Here is a 14,434-nt window from a genome sequence, read left to right as displayed (position 1 = left end):
ACCCTGCACACAGCTGCATCCGAGCAAAGCGGGCTCCTCCGCTGCCCGGGGATTTACGACCCGCTCAGCCGGGAGCTGCTCACACCGCGGTGGCAAACCCGAGCCCAAAATGCCTCCCCCGGCCATACCTGACCCCTGAGCACAACCCCCCGCCCGCAGGCCTGCCGGGTGCGGAGCAGCCTTCGCCACCCAGATACACAAATCAAATCAAAATGCAGTTCAACTCAATAATGCACTATTGCATTGCACCAAGCGGGCAACGCGCCGTTCCCTTGTAGGGACTGAGAGGCGGTAGAAACCCCCCCGAATCTGGACTTTCCACCTGGAAATCCTGACATTTGGGGAGGTTAAAAACAACCCCCCCCCCCAAAAAAAAAAAAAAGCAAAGAAAGAAAGGAGGGCAGGAGCGGTGCGCCTGCAGATGAAGCCTAAAAGAACTAATCAAGCGGGTGAGGTTAGAGCAGTGTCAACAAAGACTCATCTGGATCCAGGTTATTTGTTCCTATAAAATGCTCCGCTCCCTGCGCTGCAAGAGCCCGTGTCCGCGAATGATGCTCCGGGCTTGGAAGCAAACGCGCGCGGACTGCTCGAGCCGGGCCGTTTCCAGCAGCCAAGCCGCGGTCGCTTTCAGCCCCCGAAACAAAATCACATTTGGGCTCTAGCTATCTATACAAACCCAAACCTACCTTGGGCGGGGGGTGGGGGGGCTTTGAAGGAGAAAGCGGCAATAAGCCATGTTGGTTAAAATAAATGAGGACCGTTCGCTGGCAGCAACACTGGATGCCTTGCTATTTTGCACAATGTGGCGGGTCAAAATATATAATTATATATATCATTTAAAATATATTAATTGGGGCGATATATGATATATGCATATGCATATTTGGGGCGAGCTTTATGTGTGTGTATATATATTATATGTGTATATTTGGGGCGTTATTTATATATATAATATCTCTATAGATATATAAACTAGATATAGAGTGATCTAGATATCTATATCTAGATATCTATAGAGAGATATTATATATACCCATAGATAGATAGATAGATAGATAGATAGATAGATAGATAGATAGATAGATAGATAGCGCCTCAAATATATATGTTTTAAACTCCCCAAATACTCCCCTAGTTTCCTAGTTAGAAATAAATCCCGCTAGCCAGTCCTCCTAGGGCTCGGGGATGACATCTCGGTTAAGAAGCTTGCTCACAAGGAACAAATATTTTAAGAAGGGCCCCCTGCTATCCTTTAGGAGTGTAAGTTTAGACATCTTTTCTCTTCTTGGAGGAGGAAGGCGATGGTGGGGTGGGGGGAAGAATTCCTTTACAAATCTTACAGGGGGAAAAAAAAAAATCTGCGTTGTTTTTTTTTTAATTGCATCCATGTCAGCTTTAAAGAAAATTATTGCTGATTTCTTTTTTGGAGCTTGGGAAGAAGACGGTAGGATACAGCCATCCCCTCCCCCCGCCTCTCCACCCTCCCCCCAGTTAAAAAAAAAAAAGCTCCAGAATATATAAAGCGCTTCTGATTAACAGTTTCGGTGCAGAACACTACTTGCAGGGGACGTGTGCGCTGTAATGCCTCCCTGCTCCAGCCCTGCACGATGGATGCAGCTGCAAGTGCTCCAAGCTTCCCCACTCCTCTCCGCAAGCCCCAGCGCCCGGCTCGGGAGGAAGGTGGGGCCGGGCTGGGAACGGAGCCGAGAATGTTACTCCCATAGTTTCAAGGACATCTTGCTGATGAGGATTTGGTTAATGGAGGAGAACTTATGTCCTGGCGGTGACGTCATTGGGTCCCAATGTAATCCTCTTGTGCTGAACCCAATCAGCAGATGTGCCGAGAGCCTGGATGGAGAGAAGAAGCTCTAATCCCTTAGACTGGATGAGATCAGCTGAAGCAGCCGGGACTAGACCCCCCAACCCCTCTGCTAGGAAGATCAAGAGCAAAGGGATAAATGGAGAGAGACGCCTCCCGGCCCCCTGAAAGAGCCCGGGAGAAGAGGAGAGCGAGATGGGTGCTGCGCCTTGCTTTGAGCCACCAAACAAAACACCCCCCCACCTCGAGCGGGGGCTGCTTTTCCGCGCTCCGCGGAGCTCCTCCTGCATTGTGCAGCCGCAGCCCGACGGGCAGAGCTCGCCTCCAGCCCCCGGCCCAGCATCCCGAGCCCGTCGGCGGGAGGGCGCGGGCGCTGCGGGCAGGGCACCCACCGCGCCGCGCCGCACCGCACCGCACCGCACCGCGCAGGGAGCCGCCAGCGCAACGGGTAAATCCGGCGGGGCTCGGCGTCCTGTCACCCCGGGGTGCGCGGCCAGCTCGGACAGCACCGGGGATTAACCTCCTTTCCTCCCCCCTCTCCTTTTATTTCCTTTATTTTTGCAAATCCCCCGGCCGGGTTTGCTGCGGGGAGGCGCGGGTGGGTGTTTGCAGCCCCGACTTCTCCTCCCTCCCTTCCCTCCGGGATTTCCCACTTTCCCCTCCGGGATTTTTTCTGTCTTTCTTTCTTTTTTTTGAGCCAAACAACCCAAACCAAACCAAACCAAACCAAACCAAACCAAGAGGTCTGGAGCCCGCGGGCTCGGCTGCCGTCGGGGCAGGCGGCTGCAGAGCCGGGCTTTGTGCGAGCCGGCCCGGAGGGGGGCAAAGCCCCTGCCTGGGTTCCCCGGCTGCCAGGCGAGGAGGAGGAGGAGGAGGAGGAGGAGGGGAGGGATCTCCCGCCCTGCCCGGCTCTGGGCAGGGCGGGCGGCTGGAGCCCCCGGGCGGCGCGTCCCTCCCCCCGTGGGGCCAGGCGAGCCCCTCTCTGCGTGTTCACAGCGGACCTTGATTTAATGTCCATACAATTAAGGCACGCGGTGAATGCCAAGAGAGGAGCCTCACAGCTTCATTTGCATGGAAATGGGGGTGGGTGGCGGGGAGGGGAAGGGGAAGGGGCGGCGGCAGCCCTGCCTCCTCCTGCGCCCTCCGGAGCATCCCCGGCCCGCAGCGCTGCAACCACGGGCGCCAGGACGGGCCCGGGGGAGGCTGCAAACCTCTTGCCCCGCAATAAAACCTGATCCCGGGGCTGCGCCTGGAAACGTCCCCCTGCTCTTTTAGGGGGAGGAAAAAAGGAGGGGGGGGTGCGAGTCTGCATGCATCATTGCCTGCTGCTAGAAACGCGCATCGGAGGGTGCGGGGGGTTGGGAGGAGGTCGCCACTGCGCGTGCAGCGGACAAACGCGCTCTTCCCGCGTGCGCGCCCGGCTGCAACCACAACAACAACAACAACAAGCGCCGGGAAAGGGGGGTGGATGGAGGGGGGGGGTATAGCGCAATAAAAAGAAGCCCGAAAGCTGCTGGTGTTCAGCAATCGCGGGGCAAGCCGCGGAGCAGCTCCGCGCAGCGCCACCTGCCGGTGCAATCCCGCTGCGCGGGCAAACCGCGCGGCAGGTGTGTGCGCAAGGAGTCCTTCGCCCGCGCGGGCGCTTCTCCCCCGGGGCACTGCAGCCCTGGCTCCGCGGGGACCTTCCTGGAGCTCCCCGGGGCATCCAGCTCCGCACCCGCGCACTAACCTCCCGGGCTCCGGCTCCGGCTCCTCCTGGGCCCGCTGGGCTACTGGCGGCTTCCCCCAGCCCTCCAGGGCGGCCTGAAAAGCCTCCGCAGCTGAGGGCAATTAGCCCCGCAGCGGAGCTGATGCCAGCAGGGCCCGGGAGGGAGCCCACAGCCTCGGCCCCCCGCAGAACAGCCCTTCCCGCCCTCCTGTCTCCCCTCGGTCACAGCAGGGAGGGCCTGGGGGCTCCCCGCCCGCTGCTGCAGGTGCATTCAGAGCAACGCAGGGCGTTTGGTTGCACTGCTGCATTGCCAGCTGCTCAGCGCCAAGGTCCCGATGGTGCCCAAAAAGCCCAGCCTGCAGCAGCGGCGCAACTAGAACGCCCGCCTTGCTGGAAGGGACTGGAGGAAACCAGTAGCGAGCCAGGGCTGGGCCTTGCGCGTTGAACCCGCTGCAAAGGCCACGGCTGCATCTTGCTTCCACAGCTTTATTTGGCAGCGGTCACTCAGGAACAGGACCCTGTCCTTCCCCCCAGTCTGCAGCTGCTCCCAGGGCTGCTGTTTAGGGAATCGGTCCGTTCTGATTGACCCTTGCGTTTCAAACCACTGTGGACCCTCAGGGTAAGGTGAAACATCTGGACGCTGATGGAGGACACAAGCTTCCTCCTCCCTGTCCGCATCTACTGCACCCAGAGGCCTCCTGTAAAGCCAAGAGAGACCTGCTGATGGAGTATTATGTCCCTGGTTGCCCTGAGAAAGGGGACATGGGCTTTCAACCATCTTCAGCCCTCCCCCCGAAACAGCTAAGGCGCTCAGTGGCTCACAGGCTGTTCCCTTGCAGTTCCAGTAACTACCCCGTTCCTGCAGTATCTCTACACTTCCCTCCGGTGTCCAAACCTGGAGAGAAACGGTGGTCATGGACTAACCCCTCAAGCTGTGCATAGAAAAGCCGTGGGCCTGTATCAACATCTCAGGTAGACCCAAGGACGGCCGTGCAGGCGGTCCCGCGAAGCGGCAGGGCTCGGGAAGCTTCTGCTACATCCCTGGGGGCAACGAGAGGTGTCTCAAAGCCATCCCAGTGGCAACTGGCAGATGTAGGTCAAAGTCAAGCGGCTGGAGCGCGTGTCAAGGATTTTCGCTGGCTCAGAAAGGGAGCCCTGGAAACGAGGGTCCAGCTTTTTTTGCACTGCACCTTCCTTGCGGTTTTCTGATCCACACGGCAAACACCTGTGCTAATATTTAGCTGGGAGGGAATAGAGATGATATGGAAGACGAGGAGAATTTCTGATGGGGAATCCTTTTCCTCAGCACTTCCAGCCGTGCTTTGGCTCCTCCGAATGACACTGGGGGAGTGGGGGGGGGGGAAGGTGCGGGAGGGAGAGCGGATCAGTCGGCCATTACCGTGTTCGTATTATTCATGTGCGTCACGGCAGCACTGACAGCCCCCATAGAAAGCAGGAGCCATCACGCTGTGCAGCCTATGCACGCGTTGGAAAAGGGCGTCTCTGCCCCCCAAAATGACAACATTTTTAAAGGCAGGGAGATAAGAAATAAAGGCCCAGATCCTCAGAGCTATATGGGCACCCCCTGAAGCTCCTCTGGAAAGGAGGGTGCTATTCATCGCATTCACCTACCTCCCATGGATTTTGAATGAGGCACTTAAAAAAGCTTTACTGATCTGGGCATAACTTGCCTGATGTCATGCAGGATTTCTGTGGCAGAAGTGGGAAAATGAACCCAAAGCTTCCAATTTCCAGTCCATTGTTTTCAGCGCAAGACTACCTTCCCTTTCACGCGTGTTAGTACTTAGTGATACTGTTCTGCTCAGGGAACATGTGTCTGAATGACCTTTCTGGGGAGAGAACGATTAAACCAGTATTCGCTCTATCATCCTCTTTTTGGGTTGTCTGCCTAAAACCACAGAGCCCTCCTCCAGCAAATAAGAAAAATGTACAGGGATCCAATAGCAATTCATAAGGGATATCAACAGAATTGGCACGGGAGGGGAAAAATAAACCTGTGTTTGTCACTTGAGCTGAAATGTGGGCTGATTCAGCCATTTATTTAGTCATTTTTTTCCCCATAGTGCCCTTGACTCTGGTTTCACTGGAGACGCTTTAGAAGACATAGAGATACTCTAACATATAGTCAGCAAATAAACCTCATCTCAGCTTTAACGAGCCCAGGCAAACCTGTAGAGACTTACTTGGGTCTGGTATTTAAGTGCCGGATTCCTACTGAAATCAATAGGAATTAGACTCCTGAGTACTAGCAATGAGGAACTGGGTCTTGATACCTGAGGAGAGCAAGGGCACTTATCTACGGCACTTCTCTGGCCTGAAAACAATAGGATCTCTGTGGTCATCATGCATTCACGTACATCACTTTCCAGCAGACCAGTGTGTGGTTATTCCTGTTTAACACATGGGGAGAGGCCACGGCACAGATCCAGCAAAGGACTTACACATCAGTTAGGCCCTTACTTCCAAGAGTGGGATCCTCAAACCCTACGCTGAACCCGGTAGGTGCTCAAAGTCTCCAGGCACCGAACCCGCTGCCTGTCATGTTTCCTAAGCACCTAATGTTTTGCTTCTGGGCATGTCCACAACATCTCAGTTCCTATCTCATGCTGAAGCGTGACCGGCGTCTTCACACTCGTTGTTCCCTTGCCTGAAGGGTACGATCAGGTAGGTGGGCTCAGCGCATGTGCAATGTATACCTACAGGAGTGACCTGGGCACAAAACATGACAGCCACGGATACTTTCATTGCAAACCGCAGTCAGAGGAGGTAATGCTGTATCCCCCAACCCTCGTACAAGAGCTGTGTTGGGAGCACTCACCCAGGACCTCAAGGGCTCTCCTCAGTCTTGGGGGGGCAGGGGGTCCATGACCACGGGCAATACCCTAATCACTTAGCTCATGGGTGCACTTTCTAACACTCCTGTTGTAGTTGCTGCTTGGCAGAAAGCAGAAAACCAACACAGAGTTTGAGCCTGAGAAAGAAAGCAAAATGTGACTTTTCCAAACCGCTCACTCGGGAGAGGAGAGCCGATGTTCTTACTCTTTTTCTGCAAGGACTGCACATGTATTTTATCCCATGGCTGTTTAATGCAACATGCATAAGCAACCCTTGGAGCATCCCTTCCAACATCTCCCCTCTTCCATGAATGATCTCATCTCTGGGCTTTTCGGAGACACCTAAATCACTCTGTGTCTAACACAGGGCCGTAGCTTCCATGCAGGGAGCCAGGCACCTCGACGTACCCGGCTCCCTTCATACATCAGGGACTCGTCCAAGGTCAGACAGGCAGTCCGTGGGGCAAGCAACGCATCCAAGCTAGCACCCCTGCCACCAGGTCATCTACCTCCTTACAACAAAGAACTTGCAAGACTTCACCAAGCAGTAGCAAAGGTTTGTTCCCATGTCCTAGTCCACAATAGGGGGAGGAAGAGACAGTCTATATATATGGCTTCAAACCTGCGCTGGTGTAAATCAGGAGTTGTTCCATTGATAGCAACAGAGTTTACACCAAAGAGGCACCAGGTGCATGTGAGAGGGGAATTAGGGATGCAGAATGACTAAATCACTCAGCGCATCGGTGATGTCTGATGTAACGTCCCTAAGGCATTTCACCGTCATGCTATGACATACACCAAGATAGACTGCTACTCCATTTCAGTAACTGCTCTCCTTTGTTAGGAGACGGTCTATTGATGAAACGAAGTCTGCACACGCTCTTTTAACTGAGAAAGACAGAAACGTCCCTTTCCCTTTCCACTACGGGATGTCTAGCACACTTCTGGTGCCCGACACTTCCAGAGAAAGGAGGCCATCACATAAGTTGGACCATCGGTCTGACCCGCTATGACAATTCCTATCTTCCAACATCCATTTAAAGGTAGATTGGATAGACGGATTAGCTGTCATTTTCTTGTGAGCTTCTGGGGTTGGACGATGGCTATTGACATTTGAGCAACGACTTAGGTGCATAAATCCCTTAGGCTTTAAAAAAAAAATCCCAGCTCTTCTCTTCAACCATGGCATTGTACAGAAACGTTTATGCTGCTACACAACATACAATAAAGCACTTTGTTAGGCTGATTTACTTGAGGGCTTATTACTAACTCAGGGAAAGCAAGTCCCTCCAAACTGTTATGAACTTGGTGGATTCTGCTTCCAACCTGGATCCCAGGCAAACACCTTTTCCAGGGTCTCTCCTGAAGGACCTTGAGGACTTGGTTGCTTTTGGATGGGGAAAAGCCAGCAGTCCCCAAATGTCTCCCTCTGCCCCCGGGGGAATTGGAGTACCATGTCATTGCCCATTACTGCACAGGGAAAGAAACTGCTTATAGGAAAAGGAGGTGAGGATATAGCTGTGGCCACAAGCAGGATCACTGGAAAGGTCATACCTACCCGAATAAGGCCCCAGCCTGGCTTAGGACCTTACTACAAAGAATTTTAATTACTAGGTGTCTTTCACCCAGACTCTGCACTCCTGCCCATAGGTAATAACACACTTCTTCTAGCAGCCCTGAACCAGTGCTTCCCACCCTGTTTTAGACTCGAAGCATCTCTCGATAGACACATGGCACCCCTCAATAGACTTGAGGCCCACCTTGGAAAATGCAATCCCTTAGTTTACACTCATTTTTTGATACGAGAAAAAGTAACAGCAATTCTGTTGCAAGGCCACAAAGCTCAGAATGATGTCTGACACTATAGATTTTCTATCTGCAATCTCTGGTTTCATCTTGTGAATCATGTTTCCCACCTAGCCGTGCTAACATTGTGTGGCACCCCATGGCACCCTTGAAAGGATCTCAGAGGCACCCCAGGGTGCACCCTGGTTGAGCTCATTGCCATAAGCACTCGATCCCTGCCTGCTCAACAGATCTTACATGCAAAGTGGACCCCCCCCTGTTTTGCTTCACTAGATTTACTTTGACTAAGGTTAGGACAATCAGGTGTGGATCCAAGCGAAGCCAAAAGTAAACCACCCTTACAGTGAATTATGAGTGTCCACAGAGGGGCAGAAACTAGTTTAATTTAAAACTGATTTAAGTTTATCAGCTTCCTTATATAGACAAGGGCTAAGCTGTTTTAATTAAAGCGGTGCACAATGGTGTGTAGACAAGGGTTCAATTATGTATGCTATACAGTAACTTTAAATATAATGTGACTATGAACAGTGGTACAAATTAATTTATGCTCCCAGGAGGTGGAAGGATGGGATTAGGAAGAACAGCCACCAGGAGTATGTAAGAGATCGGTTCAAGCAGCCCTTCTTCATTTTGTGTCTTCTTCTTGATGGCTGTTCTTGCTACGTTCATCTTGATGTGTAACAGCGACAGCCTGCCTCCCTTCCGTATCTGCCTCTTCTCTCTATCAAATCCCTTTATTCCCATCCATTAATTCAGTCACCAAAAGTCAGCTTATTCCAAGACACATCCTAACAGATTGCCTGGTGGCTTCTATATGGGCAGTGCTGGAAAGTCGCACACCAGTAGTGAGCTTTATTCCAATGAAGAATAACTTTACTGTTGGTCATCAGTAGGGATCCTTTGACCCCAGCTGAGCTCGTGCCCCTGGGGCAGGGGGCTGGACTCGATGATCTTCCAAGGTCCCTTCCAGCCCTAATGTCTATGAAATCTATGAAAAGTAGCACAAGTCAGCCTCCTCCTCATCACAGACTAAGTGTTAGCTAGGAGTGACAAAACTATAACTGCCTTAGCTAGTAAAGTCACCTCAATCAAGACACAACAGTGTACCTAAAGGAAAGGAAAAACTTCTCAAAGGATAGTGCAATTATAACTACAGTTATGTGAGGACCTCAGCAGAAATAGCTAAAAAAAGGAAGTTTATTGCATGAAAAATATATACAGAATGAAAACTTCTCATTCCAATGGATATTTATTCTACAGGTTCTTTTTTTTCCCCACTGAAAACTGTATAATATTGGTAGGAGGGAAAACTTGTTCTTTTTCAACTTTTTACTCACCAAGGGATGTATTTATTTTTTACCCTTTTGAAAAACAGTAAAGCTATGAAAGTACTTTTTTCCCATCAAAAAGAGCAAAGATTTTCATTTTTATTTTTAAAAATAAAAACCAATTCTTTTAACCCAAAAGATGTATACATTTTTGCAAAAGGCCTGTCTTTTTCCTGCAGGAGATGCACATAACCACACGAGGGCGTTATTCTGCATTTGCTAAATCTGGAGTTTTATTCTATAACCCAGGCCAGAAACTGGAAACAACTATTAGGAGGCTCCGCTGCAGACAGTGCTTTGTGTGTTGATAAAATCCTGCTGGAGCTTGAAAGAGAATCCAGGAAACAGCGTTCAAACCTCCCAGGTGGTATCTGTCACTTCACCACCACTGAAGGATTCAGCCACCCTCCACGTATTCAGATGCTGAGGCATGAATTTAGCATTGAGGTGAAGGCTTGCATTAGGTTTTACTCTGCAGTGGGGATGTGGTTGGAACTCATTTTGCTTCCTTTCTCCTGCCCAATTTCACTCTCTGTCAGCAGAGTAAATAACTTTGCTTTTTATCTGTGTTGTTTATGGGATAAAACGCAGCCAGTGTGCACAATGTGATAGTCTTTCCTCCTCAGCATTGGATTCAATGATTTTCCCTTCCCATTTTCCAAAGTATAATTTTGCTTTTGAAACCTGTGGTAGGCCAGGAAACCACTGTATTCCTCTACTAATCAGGTGTTTCTTAAATTGCAAGACCTGAGAAAATAAGAAACAAATCATGTGACCCCCCCCCCAAGATCTCCTTTGTTCCTTTGCTGAACAAACACCGCATCAGCCAGATATTCCACTGTTTCCTAATGTCTGGCATTTGCCATGCCCAGTTGAAAATAGCTACCTAAATTGCAAGAGAGCAAAGAATTAGGTCCCTGAGGGCACATCTATATGTGCATTAATGCACTGTAATTACGGCACATTAAGTTTAATACCTGTAATAACAGGCCCTAAATGAACTGTAATCAGCGCTACTGTGCAGTAGTGCCAGTGCACATCTTTTACATGACTCTAATGCACATTAGCATGAGACTAACTCTACTGCGCATTAGCACAGCTTTCGCCGTGACGTGTTAATGTGCAGTAGAAGTAATCTGCTGCACTTTTAGCGTCTTGTGTAGATGTGCCCTGAATAAACCAGCACAGAGCTGGAGAGAAATGCCTGGGCTATCCACAAGGTGGGGCTCATTCTCCATTTTTTAAATCAGGGAGCAATCTGCGTCTTCAGGGCCTTGGTACCCGTTACCCGGTGAGCAGAGCAAATGTTGATCTGCTTAGGCACACCTTCAATTTGAGCAGCACATCTGTGGGGAATTATACCTTATGGGTTATGCAGATCAAGAGACAATCCTGCCCTGGAGTGGCGTAACTTTGAGTCACACAAGTGCCTTAAGCCACTTAAAGGTGTTAATGTGCAGGCAATCCAGGTGTTAAGAGCTCCAGGAGCCACCCAAAATTAACATGTAGCAAGGCCCAAACAAGATGCAAAACAAATAATAGGTTACTTTGCTGGGGCTGAGTTACATACGTCCATGTCACAGCCTTTAGCAGGTATACATCCATGGCAAAGGTAGGAACAAATCAGCATAGCAGTAAGTGTAGGTTGCCATGCCAATGCCATACATTTTTCAGACAGCAACATGGAGACGCTGAATAATAATCCAGAAAATGTGCCTGGAAATCACAGGAGCAAAGTGAGATTTAACTCAGGCCACGTGTCTTTCCCAGTGCATTGCAGGTTGGGATCTGCAATGTGATAAAATAAAGACCAGCACTTTTCTGTGAAAATGACTCCATATATAAGCCCCAACACATGCTGCTTGGTTTTTAAATACACTATGGTCTCCAGGTACCTAACTACCTTTGAAAGCCTGAGTCTAAACTCTCCTGTCGTCTATTGACCAAGTGGGAATGGAAGCCATTTATTTAGAAGCCTAAATATGGACTTAGATGCCTAAAGTTTAGTCCTTGGGTTTGCAATTTTTTAAATCAGAAGTTTAAGGTAAGGTAAGGAATCAATGCGTTTCCAGCTCCAAACAAGAAGTATTTTGTATTAAAGGCTCCCTTTTGACTCTTAAGGGGGTGTCCAGCCATAAAGTGGCTTTGCTCTGAGTTGCCTCAACTCTGCTTCTGTCCACCCCCATTTCTTGCTTTTCTGCCCGCTTGACTACAAGCAAACAGTTTGGCTTCAGATACCTATCAATGAGGAGGAATGAGAGCTATGCAAAACCCACTAAGAGAAGAGTTTTACAATGAAAGCGTGGACTGCTGATTTATTATATGCCGAAATACAGTTGGTGATAAAGTCTGTTGGTTACTTAAGGAACAATCCCTTCATTAGTATCTATCAACAGATCATTTATAGTCAAAAGCACAATGGATGTCAAGGGAAACGACCAGGCAGCAGACTTGGTGATGATAGAATAATTGCACTATTTTCTTTTAAATCCACCGATAATTTTAAACGTGATTCTAATCTTCAAAGAGCACAGTGACATTTTATCTCTTAATTTGAACTGCCAATGGAATAAACTTTGCCACAGGCCCCTTGCTGAGGGGAAAAAAAAGACTGATTGAGTGATAATATTCTCTCACACTAACTACACTAACTTCATTTTTATTCTGCCAGGTGACTGATGCAGATATAATCGTTGGATCCGATTCACGTTGATGCACTTAGGACGCACAGTTGGTGGCTCATTGTAGGACTGTAGACTGGGTACGTTTAGACTTAGGAAGGACAGAGGTAGGGAACTTCTGGAGGGGCTGGATGTGTTCAAATCAGCGGGCTCAGATGATCTCCACCCCAGGGTGCTGAGGGAACCGGCAGGGGTCACCGCAGGGACCCTGGCATGGCTTTACGAGCACTCGTGGTGCTCTGGCGAAGTGCCAGACAACTGGAAGAGGGCCAAAGTGGTCCCCATTTTCAAAAAAGGGAGGAGGGAGGACCCGGGCAACTATAGGCCTGTTAGTCTTACTTCGGTCCTGGGGAAACTCTTTGAGAAGATTATCAAGGAGCACAACTGTGATGGGCCAGCAGCAGGGATGATGCTCAGGGGCAACCAGCATGGGTTCATTAGAGGCAGGTCCTGTCAGATCAACCTGATTGCCTTCTACAATCAGGTCACAAAATCATTGGACGCAGGTGTCGTGGTGGACGTAGTCTTTCTGGACTTCAGCAAGGCCTTCGACACTGTCTCCCACCCCATTCTCACTAAAAAGCCAGGCAACTGTGGCATGGATGCCTACACAGTCAGATGGGTCACAAATTGGCTGAGGGGCTGCAACCAGAGGGTGGTGGTGGACGGGTCATATTCGACCTGGAGGGAGGTGGGCAGTGGGGTCCCCCAGGGCTCGGTCCTTGGGCCCGCACTGTTTAATCTCTTTATTAGCAACTTGGACGAGGGGGTGAAAAGCACCTTGTTCAAATTTGCTGACAACACCAAGATTTGGGGCGAGGTGTTGTCAGCAAGAAGGGAGGGACAGGATACAGCTGCACCTGGACAGGTTACAAGGGTGGGCAAATGAGAATAGGATGGGATTCAATACGGACAAGTGCAAGGTGCTGCACCTGGGGAGGAAGACCCAGCAGCAGACCTACAGGCTGGGGAACTCCCTTCTCTTCAGCACAGGCAGAAAAGGATCTTGGAGTCATTTTCGATTCCAAGATGAGCATGAGCCGCCAATGTGAGGACGTGGTCAGGAAGTTCAACCGCACCTTGTCGTGCATCCACAGATGCATCACGAGCAGGGCCAAGGAGGTGATCCTCCCCCTCTACGCGGCACTGGTCAGGCCGCAGCTGGAGTACTGCGTCCAGGTCTGGGCGCCGCACTTCAGGAGGGATGTGGACAACATGGAGAGGGTCCAGAGGAGGCCACTCGCATGGTCCAGGGGCAGCAGGGCAGACCCTATGAGGAGAGGCTACGGGACCTGAACCTGTTCAGCCTCCACAAGAGAAGGCTGAGAGGAGATCTGGTGGCCATCTATAAACTTACTGGGGGGGACCAGCAGGCAATGGGAGAGTCCCTGTTCCCCCGTGCACCTCCCAGAGTAACAAGGAATAATAGCCATAAGTTGACTGAGAGTAGGTTCAGGCTGGATATCAGGAGGCGCTACTTCACAGTCAGGGCGGCTAGGATCTGGAACCAACTTCCAAGGGAAGTGGTGCTCGCTCCTACCTTGGGGGGCTTTAAGAGGAGGCTTGATAACTACCTAGATGGGGTCATATGAGCCCAGGGCAGGGGGTCAGATTTGATGATCTACTTAGGTCCCTTCCAATCCAACATCTATGAATCTATGAAGACTGGCTTGGGTGAATAGGATCTCACTTTTATGATGGTGGAAATCAATATAATTCCAGTGATTCCAGACAGTCTGGCCCAGATTCACTTTAGAAAATGAACCCACTGTGGCCAATGAAGTGAGGAAGGACAGCACAGCTATTACATGCAGGTTTTGGAAACAATATTTTATTCCCAAACTCCTACCAATGGCGCCTGTTACCCTAACATCTGAGTACCCTGTAATATGTATATATTTATCCTTGCAGTGCTCTTACAAAGTAGGGCCATGCTGTTGTCCCCATTTTACAGCTGGAACAAGAGTTTCTCTGAGCCTCAGAGAGATCGCACAGGAGCAGTGCAGCACAGACTGATGTCCCATCCACGGTGTTTAATTGCCTGAGATTTCAGTTTGTAAGGCTTTTTAATGAGCAGTAAACCTCCCTCTGGCAAACAGAGTGGGCTGGCATGGTATATACCAGGATAACAACTTCCAGTTTATGAAAGACTTCTAACATTCAAAGTTTTGCACAAACATGAACAGAACCTCGCAATGGCCCTGTGATATTACAAGGTCAGATGGTGACAAATGACA

Source organism: Alligator mississippiensis, chromosome 9 (assembly GCF_030867095.1).
Source record: "Alligator mississippiensis isolate rAllMis1 chromosome 9, rAllMis1, whole genome shotgun sequence".
Taxonomy (NCBI): Eukaryota; Metazoa; Chordata; order Crocodylia; family Alligatoridae; genus Alligator; species Alligator mississippiensis.
The sequence above is the reverse complement of the archived record's forward strand: the minus strand, read 5'-3'. Positions refer to the sequence as shown.